A 10,494-nucleotide genomic window follows, 5' to 3' on the forward strand; every position below is an offset into this window, starting at 1 on the left:
CTAAACACACCACACACAGCAGCCGTTGTGTGTTAAGAGTTTCACTCTTGAAATGCTACACCACAGCACTGCCAAACGCTCTGTGCTGATTGGTCAGAGGGTGGCGATTATGTCTCCTTTAATAACACAGCATATTGTGGTATGCTATTGTTTCTAAAGTAAAAATGAATACAGTAATGTGTACAGTGAACTGATTCATGATGAAAAATCTAATGGTTCATTTGTTTTCTTCGAGGAAGGAGTCTCCAGTGTTAGCCCAATATTACAATGAGGGGCAAAGCAGTAACAATATTTCATTTATTAATGAACATGCGACGCATCTTAAGCGTTTATAGTTAGACTTAATGTCGTGGAATGTCTGAGAGACATTTAAGTTATTTCCTGTTCTCGTTTTTGTTATAGCTTAGATAAACAGTCAGTTTCTCACCAGACTCTCTCTCTCTCCCTCTGCACAGTTAGTGAATTTTACCAATAAAACAGAAAGCGTACACTTCAGTCTCTTGACCCGAAGCACCCAGCATTAAAGTCCCTGCCTATGAGCTGTTACTATAGAAACCATAACGTATTAGAATGATTGCATTAACCGTAACCCGACGTTCATGTTATTGTAGCCAGATAGACCTTCTGAGGTGTGCTGTTACACGAAAATAACACACCTCCTGCCAAATCAGTAGGGATCAGAATCACCAGGGGGCCACACGATACGATATGACAATACTTCAATGTCAATATGATTATTTTTTATTTTTGATATGATTTTATAAATATCCTGATTCAATATTACACCTTTTCTCAGATTTCTTGACAATTCTAAACAAACAAACAAAACACACAAATAAATCACTCCGACCACGCGGGACGCTACGCTGCCGGCCAATGTGCAAGTAGTTTAAAGTGCACCACCTGTAGGATTATTGAGGAACTGCAACAATTTAAAACTCTCAAAAGCAAACATGTACAAATTAAAAACGTATTTTTAAAAATTCAGATTTTTCTCTTATTGTCAAGTGTATCGAAAAGACTTATGTTTATTTCTGAAAGCATATGATTATAGCTAAGACTTACAAAACTGAGAGTCTTACCAACATTATAATCATATTTTTGCATATAAAAACAATCCAAAATTTCGAGAAGACACGGAAATGTAAATGCCATTCGCAAAACAGGTAAACAATGTAAAATATGATATGCAAACAAGTTTTAAATAGCTCCCTGAAGTAAGCGCATTATAGCCGGCGGTCGGTTCGTTCATATGCTGATGCAAATTTTATGCAAAATTTCAACTTATAAGGTGAAATTTACTAAGGGAGGGCATTCTTATACCAAGGCCCCACTATAATTTAATTTCAAATCAACTTTAAAGATGTGTTTAGGTTAAATATTATATAAAATATCTACAAATCAAAATCTTTCCCTGGTAGCACCTCAGCAACAAAGACACCTTTGGTACTGTAACTTTATTTCTGAGAGGATAAAATATAGCTAAACTACAAAACTGAAGTGTTTAAATAAGTGCTAGTTAATGTTAATTTTTTTAAAAACTGCTTAACATTAAAACCTTTTTAAACTATTTAACTTAAGTAAGTTAGCAAATTAGGTACTAGTCATACTAGGGAAACTGGGGGGTTTAATTATGATGCCTGTAAATTATTAATCATTCAATATTTATTTTGTTAAGAACTTAAGTGAGAAAATAAATGAGAAACAAACTAGAAATCCCTTAATTCTTTGACAAAAAAAAAGGCAAAATACGTCATTAAGCATATTTGAACTATTTTTTAAATAAGCACTGCAACTAATATCTGATAGACACAGACTATAGGAATAACCAGAAAGTGCACTTTGGTATAGATTTCCAAGCGTAGGAAAAAGGTAAGTTCTTATCTTAGAACCTTTGGTACTTTATAGCAAACAGTTGGAAACAAACTAAAAAATCTAAGGTTTTTAAAAATGAATCTGAACACTTATTTAAACACTGCTCAACATGAAAGCTTTTCTACACTTTCTAAAATAAGTTAGATATCAAACTAGGTACTAGGGGTACTAAGGGTTTAGAGCTAAAACAAGTCATCAACTTCAAAACAGAACATATAACTTTATAGGGTGGTTATAACACCCTATTGTTCTTAAGTTTGTAAAATTAGAGATTTAATCAAGAGTTTGCTAGATAAGTGTTTGGTGTTAGCTCAGTAATAAGACCCATTTAACCAGTTCATGCTACAGCATGGAGAGAAAAACAAACAGTAACAGACAGCTAGTTCATTTGTGTACTTCTACATACATTTGCATATAAAAGACTTCTAGTTTGTTCCTCATTTGTCACTGAAATACTTAACAAAATAAATATTTGAACTTCTATTTAATTATGGCACCTGTAAATTATTAAATCATTTAATATTTATTTTGTAAAGAACTTCAGTGACAAAATAAATGAGGAACAAATTAAAAGTCTTGTGATTCTTTGACAAGAAAAAATAAATAAAAAAGGCTGAATACCTCTTTAAGCAACTTTGAGCTATTTTCTACACTACAACTAATATCTGATAGACACAGACTATAGGTTTAACCAGAAAGTACACTTTTGCATAAATTTCCAAGCGTAGGAAAAAAGGTAAGTTCTTATCCTTGCTGAATGAGAAACCTAGCTCTAAAGTTGAACAGAGAACCTTCAAAGGTTTTGGCAAGAAGTGAAGCTGAAGAACCACCTCGGCAACAAGGAGAACCTGTGGTACTTTATAGCAAAGACTTGGAAACAAACTAAAACATTTAAGTGTTTAAATAACTGCTGGGGTTCATTTAACATTAAAAATGTCATAAAACACTGCTCAATATGAAAGTTTATCTACACTTTTTAAGTTAAGTTAGTTATCAAATTAGGTACTAGGAGTTTGGAGCTAAAACAAGTCTCCAACTCCAAAACAGAACATATAGCTTTATAGGGTGTATAACCTAGATTCATTAATTATGTGTTGTTTTTATGTTTGTAAAATTAGAGGCTTAATTAAGAGTTTTCTAGCTAAATGTAGTGTTAGCTCAGTCACCAGACCAATTTAACCAGTTGGTGCTACAGCAGGGAGATAAAAACAAACAGTAACAATAACAGACAGCTAGTTATTAGTTCATTTACAACTTACTAAGTATTTATGTGGTTATTTATCTGTTTGAAACATGAAAACCTTTTAAAACTATCTAACTTAAGTTAGTTAGAAAACTAGGTATTAGGGGCACTAGCAGGTTCGAAGATCCAAAACAAAGGAACTGAATGTATAGAGTTTTTATAACCTATATTCATTACTTTTGTGTTGTTTTATGCCTGTAAAATTAGAGGTTTAATCAAGAGTTTGATAGCTAAATGTTAAGTGTTAGCTCAGTAATCCGATTTATTTAACCAGTTAGTGCTACAGCATGGAGATAAAACATATATTTTTTAAAAACAGTACAAGACTGCAAGTTAGTTCATTTACTACTTACTAAGTATTTATGTAACTGGAGTTATTTACCTGTTTTAACTGTTCAACTGTTCATAAAAAACCTTTCAAAACTAGTTAAGTTAGTTAGCAAACTAGGTGGTATTAGGTGGTTTAAAGCTAAACAAGTCCAAAACAGAGGAACTGATGGTATAGGGGTTTTATAACCTAAATTCATTACATACATGATGTTTTTTTGCTTTTGTGTAAAATTAAAGAGTTTAATCAAGAGTTTGCTCGCTAAGTGTTTAGTGTTCGCTCAATAACCAGATCCAATATAACCAGTTAGTGCTACAGCATGGAGATTAAAAACAAACAGACAGTAAGAAGTAAATGAACTCATAACTAGCTGAATATTTATGCGGTTATTTGAATAAGTAATTAATTTTAAAACATTCGAAACAATCCAACTTAAGTTAGTTAGAAAACTAGTTTTTAGGGGGTTTAAAGGTGAAACAAGTCCAAAACAGAGGAACTGAAGGTCTTGGGTTTTTATAAACTTAATTCATTACTTGTGGTTTTTTTATGTTTGTAAAAGTAGAGAGTTTGCTAGCTTAGTGTTTAGTGTTAGCTCAGTAACCAAAGCCATTTAACCGGTTAGTGCTACAGCATGGAGGTAAAACAAACAGTAACAATAACAGACAGCTCGCTAGTTCATTTGTGTATTTATTAAACTGAAGTTGGTTGTTTCACGCTGCAGCTAGACAGCTAACTGTAGTGTAAGAAGTGCTCCAGCAGCTCCAGGCTCTCTCCTGTGCTCCTGAGATCCAGCTCTCTCTCTCCCTCTCTCTCTCTCTGTGTCTCTGTCTCTCCACATGGATTCCTTCCGGTTCCTGCGGAATCTGTTTGCTAGTCGCTAGTTAGTTCACTAATAAGAACCCCAGGCTGGACGTGTTGATCTACCGACACATGAAACAATCTGATCCGCTCACATAAGCTAGCTGCAACAAGGCTAGCAACAAGGCTAGCTAACGTTAGGATGATGATGAAAATCCGTATAAAAATAACACCCCGTGCACTCACCCATTCAACGCAGGAATGTAGTAATGCAAGATGATCGATCCGGTCTCCCTCCTTGTTCTTATTATTTTTACTTTGGATTTTTGATTAATAAAGCGTCTGCGCGTCAGACTCCGAGCCGAAGTGCAGCGTCCCGGGTTTTAACGTGGAGCTGATTCCGTGCTGCTGGAGGAGCACACGATAAACTCGTCTTTCCCCCACTCTCTCTCTCTATCTCTCTCTCTCTCTCTCTTTCATCCACATTGAGTGCACTATATCCGCCGCTAGAGGGCGATCACACCCCCATTATTAACCATTATAAATTGTTTTCTCTTTTGCAGACTTGTGTGTCTTTTCTTTTGCAGTTTCTCAGCAAATCCACGAGTATCAGTGCTGCCAGATTGACCATAATTATAATATTGTTATGATCATGATATGGGTTTGGCGTAGTGGGTGGCACTGTCATCTTGTACCGCCAGGGACGAGGGTTCGATTCCCACCTTGGCCCTGTGTGCATAGCATTCCCGTGCTTGGGGGGTTTCCTCTGGGTACTCCGGTTTCCTCCCACTGTCCAAAAACACGCAGATTAGGCTAACTGGCGTTCCTAAATTGCCCGTAGTGTGTGTGTGTGTTTGTGCCCTAAGTCTTCTGAGATGCAACCCGATACACAGAATAAAGCGGTATAGACAATGAGTCAGAAAGACCATCGTTGGTTTTTTTTTTCTTGTTTTTTAGCATAAGCACAACTTTTTTTTCAATGTTGCTCTGTACGATCTACAATCAATATTTTTTTCAATCCATAAATGTACATTCATTTCAAGTCATAGTTTTTTTGGTGTCATGCGTCTAATTTGAAAACAATCTGTCATCACAAAACTGATCTGTAGTTAACGAGCCAGTTAGTCTTTCGATCACCACAACAAGGCACTTTGCTACTGGTTTTACACCTGACGCAACTACTATTTTATCCAGGCTTAAAACCAGCACTGCAACCACTGCCTGGGGTTCAGGCATTGGGAGGAAATCGAAATCTACCACTGTGCCATCAATGCCTAGTAGATGAGCCAGACTACTCTAATGAGATCTTGCCTCCTAGCTAGGTAGTGGTGTACAGTGTATCCTATGTTTTGATTAAATAAGTGGAGTTTATTGCAGTTTGTTTGGTAGACGTATTTGTATACATGACAGCACGATGGCTTAGTGCCCGCTCAGAGTCTGAGATCTGTGTGCATAAAATCTCCATGTTCTTCTTGTGATTAGTGGGTTTTCTCTGGGTACTCCGGTTTCCTCCCATAGTCAAAAGACATGCCGATTAGGCTAATTGGCGTGAATGAGCATATATGTGTGTGTGCCCTGCAATGGACTGGTACCCTGTCCAAGGTGTACCCTTCCTAGTGCCCTAAGTCTCCTGAATAGGCTGCAGGATCCCTGCAACCCTGTATACAGGATAAACCAGTATAGACAATGAGTGAGTGAGTTTTTTTTATTTTTTATTTTTTTTTTAGGGTCTGGTTTGGAATAACCAGTCTGGTTATTAATTTTATATATACTCTGTCAAAGAAATAATAAATGAGCCAATCCATATCTCTAATAAGCTCTTGTAAGGCAGTTGCTTGTAATAGTCACCTTCTAGCTACCTAGTAGTGTACAGTGTAGGCATAATATTTACGCTCAAAAATATTTGATTAGATGGAGTTTATATAGTAGATATACAGTAGGTATATATGTGTTGCAAACTAGGTTCTGGGAGTGCTATAATTATATTTTCAACAAACCCTGAAGTACATTTATATTGAAGTAAATTTGGCAGACACCCTTACATTTTTTATCTTAGTATACATCTGAGCAGTTGAAGATTAAGGGCTCTGCTCAAGGGCACAACAGGGACAACTTGGTGGTCATGGGATTTGAACCTGGGACCTTCTGAACCATATTCCAATGCCTTAACCACTGAGCCTCTGATGTCTTTGATTATGAGCTGGCAACACTGACAAGTATCAGTTTCTGCTTTCAACTGGACAAACACAAAAACTCCATAGATGTGATGGCCGTGTCATTCAGGTCATCAACTGACTTCATTTTATTGCCACATGACGTTACTGAGCATAGACCTGACCAACTGAAGCAACCCCAGATCACTGTCTCCAGAGGCTTGTACAGTGGAAACTATGGATGATGAGTGCATTGATTCGTGCTCTTCCCTACGTAATTTTTATGATGTTAACTTTTAGCTTTTAAGTTATTTACATTTATAATTTTTTTTTGGACCATATTTCTTTGACAAACTTGATGGTTCAGCACTATCCTTCCAGGTTTTAATAATGTATTGAACAGTTTTTTCCCAATTCAAGTCAATTCAAGTCTCCATAATTGATTTCTTTTCTTAATGGGGACTTGAGCCTGTCCCAATGAATTTAGGGCACAAGACAGGGTACACCCTGCTCACTCATGACTGGCCACAAGCATACACACTCACACACCCATTCACACAAAATGGGATGTGTCTTGTGAAACTGAAGTACCTGGAAGAAACTTACCAAGCACACAGACAACATGCAAACTACACACACACAAGACCAGAAGCGGAAATCAAACCCCCATCCGGGGAGGTGTGAAGTGGCAGGGCTAACCACTAAGAGACCATGCCACTTGGTAAAATAATTATATTATCAAACCACTGCAGTGATAAGAACTGCTTGGACCAATCCAATACAGGCATTTATACACTTTAGCACTTAGGGGTTAAGTGCCTTGTTCAAGTGCTTAACAGCGAGAGCCTGGCAGTACTGGGGTCTGAACTCACAGCCTTCCAATCATTACTAGAATATCTCAACCACTGAGGTACTCATGCTCACTGGCTGTGTTAAATTCCCCCTTAGGTGTTCGACTCACATTTACAAGGGATTTCTTTTGTGGTCTGTGGTATCTTTCCAAACGTCCAGAAATCAATGCAAAGGTTTTCACTGTAAAAGAATTGACGCTTGATGAGATGCCACTCAGTTACAGGGCACCATTTACACACATTCACACACACTTATTCTCACCTAGGGGAATTTTAGAGTAGGAAGTCAGAGCGAGGAAACCTGATTGGGTTTTGTTTAAAATATACCGATTCAGAAATAAGCATTTTAACTCTGTAAATTAATCATTATAAAATATTACAAATTACAGAGGACAAATTAAAAGAGTGTTTAAATGTGTGTGTGTGTGTGTGTAAAGTGCCATGGTGGATCCAGCGCTAGACTCTGGGTTCACCCTAACCCTGACCCGAATGAAGCCCTTCCGTCAAAATAAACAAATGAACGATGATTATGAATAATGAAGTCTAATTCATTCAAATTGATCAGATGTAAATAATGCACAAACTGACCACTGTTTTTTTGTTTTACTTCTTTTTTTCAATTCTGGTACTGAGACGTAGTTCACCAGCTGGAAATGTGTTAATAATAAAGAGCAGGTTTGCATGCGTTAGCCTACATTTCACGTCAGGTCTAATTACTGTCAAGACGTTCTAATAACTTGCAGAGTATAATTAGACTGCTTTGTATTTGGAATCGTGACTGGGTGGAAAAGAAAATGACTGGTGTTGCCCACACCTCTTCATGCACCATAGTGAGACTTTTTTTTTGAGTTTTAAGTAAATCATTAGAAATATGATTTTGCAAGATATTAGAAAACTCCGTGGTTGATTAAAAGAGGTTCAGGTTTGAGTCGTTCAAATCTCAAAACTAAATAACAATTGAGGAAAACTATACATTTCAGACGTCATGAAGGGTATAAGAGCAAAATAAATAAAAAATACAAATGCTGGTGAGACTGTGTTACAGTACAGCTCACTCTGAAGAAAAACTAAATAAGGAAAAGATTTCAGCTATTAATTTGGGATGCAATTCTCAAGTCATACAATCTAAACATTGACCGTAACTTCTCTCTAATCGTATAATTTGGTTGTAATTCTTTTATTTAAATATACAATAAAATATGCTAACCTTTTTCATCATGCGTTATGTAAAGTTTTCATTTCAAAATGTTTTTCCGTCACTATAAAGTACATCTTTAACTTTGTAGTTCTTTTAGAAATAACAGGTTCTTGTTTTAACCTTGTAGCTAAGGTTCTTACTGTGTTTTTATTTTTTTGATCTTTATCAGTTTTGTCCTTTAAATTATGTGAACTTATTACAATATAAAAACAAGCCAAGCTGAGGCTGTACTGATAAATGTTCTTGTTAGTTTCGAAGGAACATCGGGCTATTTTATACCTCTGTATCATTAGTGGAGGAAATGACTGTGTGATTTGAAGTATGCATCACTTCTCTACATATTTAGATGTAAAAAAACCAGACAAAAAAACACAGATCTTCTTATGATTTCCAGACCAACCAAAACACATGTGAACTTAATTCTGAGCATCATGTACTAATTAATCACTTGAGCTTGGAAGCCAAAACAGGTGATCAAAATTGTATTTAATCATAAATTTACAAACAGTCAACACTATTTTGGAACGCCAATTACCTTAAGATGCATGTCTTTGGACTGCGGGAGGAAACCCACCAAGCACAGAAGGAACATGCAAACTCTACACACACAGACAGAGGTGGGAATCGAACCCGGACCCTGGAAGTGCAAGGCGACAGCACTAACCACTAAGCCACCGTGTCACTGATTTAAAATAACCACTTGTAATAACACTTATAAATCAATGCAGGCCAAATTTCATTACATGAATAAGTATTTAAAATATTGTTAATCTGTATCACAAAAAATCTTGAAACTTAAGTAATATTCATTCATTTATCCTCTTTACCGCTTATCCTGTATACAGAGTTGCGGGTGGCCTGTAGCCTATTTCAGAAGACTTTGGGCACGAGGAAGGGTACACCCTGGAAAGGATGCCAATTTATCTCAGGGCACACACACACATGCACACACACACACTACAGGCAATTTGGAAATGTTAATTAACCCTTAATTTGCATGTCTTTGGACTGTGGGAAGAATCCAGAATACTGAGAGAAAACCCACTAAGCATTTGGAGAACATGCAAACTTCATGCACACAGACCCCAGGGCGGGAATCGAACCCTTGACGGTGTGAGGCCACGATGTTAACCACTATGGCACCGTGACATCCCATTAAAAAAAATAAAATAAACACAACCAGTACTGAAAACTGGAGTGCGTTATTTATAGTGTTAAGTTATCATTTGTAGACAATAGAGAGTGCACTTATTAAGGGAAGAACATAGTGATGGCGAGATTAGGCCTCGTTTAGGTTTCACTCAAAGTTTCCATGAAGCCTCATTTAAGAGCTTGTTGTACTGCCATCTAGTGGACAAATTTGATATAGCAAATAGACCCGTGGAATACTTAACATGGACCTGAAGCTCCAAATATTATTGAAGTAATTACTGACATTTTGTCAGTTGTATATGTGTGTGTGCTGTAGTTTAAAAATCAACTGTGCAAAGGAATGTTTATGCACATTACTACCTTTTCTAAATCATAGTGGTTAACACTATCACCTTGCACCTCCAGGATCGATACCCCTCTCTGTGTGACTATGTTTGCATGTTCTCCCCGTGCTTGGTGGGTTTCCTCCCACACTCCAAAGTCATGTAGATTAGGTTTATTGGTGTTCTCAAATTGCCCATAGTGTGTGTAGTGTGTGCCCTGCAATAAATTGCCACCCCCTGCGATGGAACCCCAACTTGTGCCCCAAATGTCCTGGGATAGGCTCCAGACCTCCCGCGACTCTGAATACAAGGTGAAGCGGTATGGATAGAAGAGAGTGAGATGTTCTTGTAAGCTACAAAATTGTTGGTACCCTTTGGTCAATGAGAGAAAAACTTCCAGTGGTCACAGAAATAACTTTAATCTGACAAGTAATAAAAAATCCTAGGAAATGTTAACCAGTAAAAGTCAGACATTGCTTTTTAAACATGCTTCAACAGGGCTTTTTCCAGACGGCATGTTTCAGCTCCTTCCCAAGATGCTCAAATGGATTGAGGTCAGGGCTCATAGAAGGC

At 37.0% G+C, this 10,494-nt stretch overlaps 1 protein-coding gene across 1 annotated transcript in view; it reads right to left on the reverse strand.

Moving 5' to 3' along the window:
• Window positions 1–4,672, reverse strand: part of ndst1b (N-deacetylase/N-sulfotransferase (heparan glucosaminyl) 1b) — an 82,360-nt gene extending 77,688 nt beyond the window's left edge. The window contains exon 1 of the mRNA XM_053478402.1: window positions 4,491–4,672. The gene's annotated coding sequence lies outside the window, so the exon portion shown is untranslated. The remainder of the gene's footprint in view (window positions 1–4,490) is intronic.
• Window positions 4,673–10,494: the final 5,822 nt, after the last annotated feature.

Source organism: Clarias gariepinus, chromosome 19 (assembly GCF_024256425.1).
Source record: "Clarias gariepinus isolate MV-2021 ecotype Netherlands chromosome 19, CGAR_prim_01v2, whole genome shotgun sequence".
NCBI classification, from domain to species: domain Eukaryota; kingdom Metazoa; phylum Chordata; class Actinopteri; order Siluriformes; family Clariidae; genus Clarias; species Clarias gariepinus.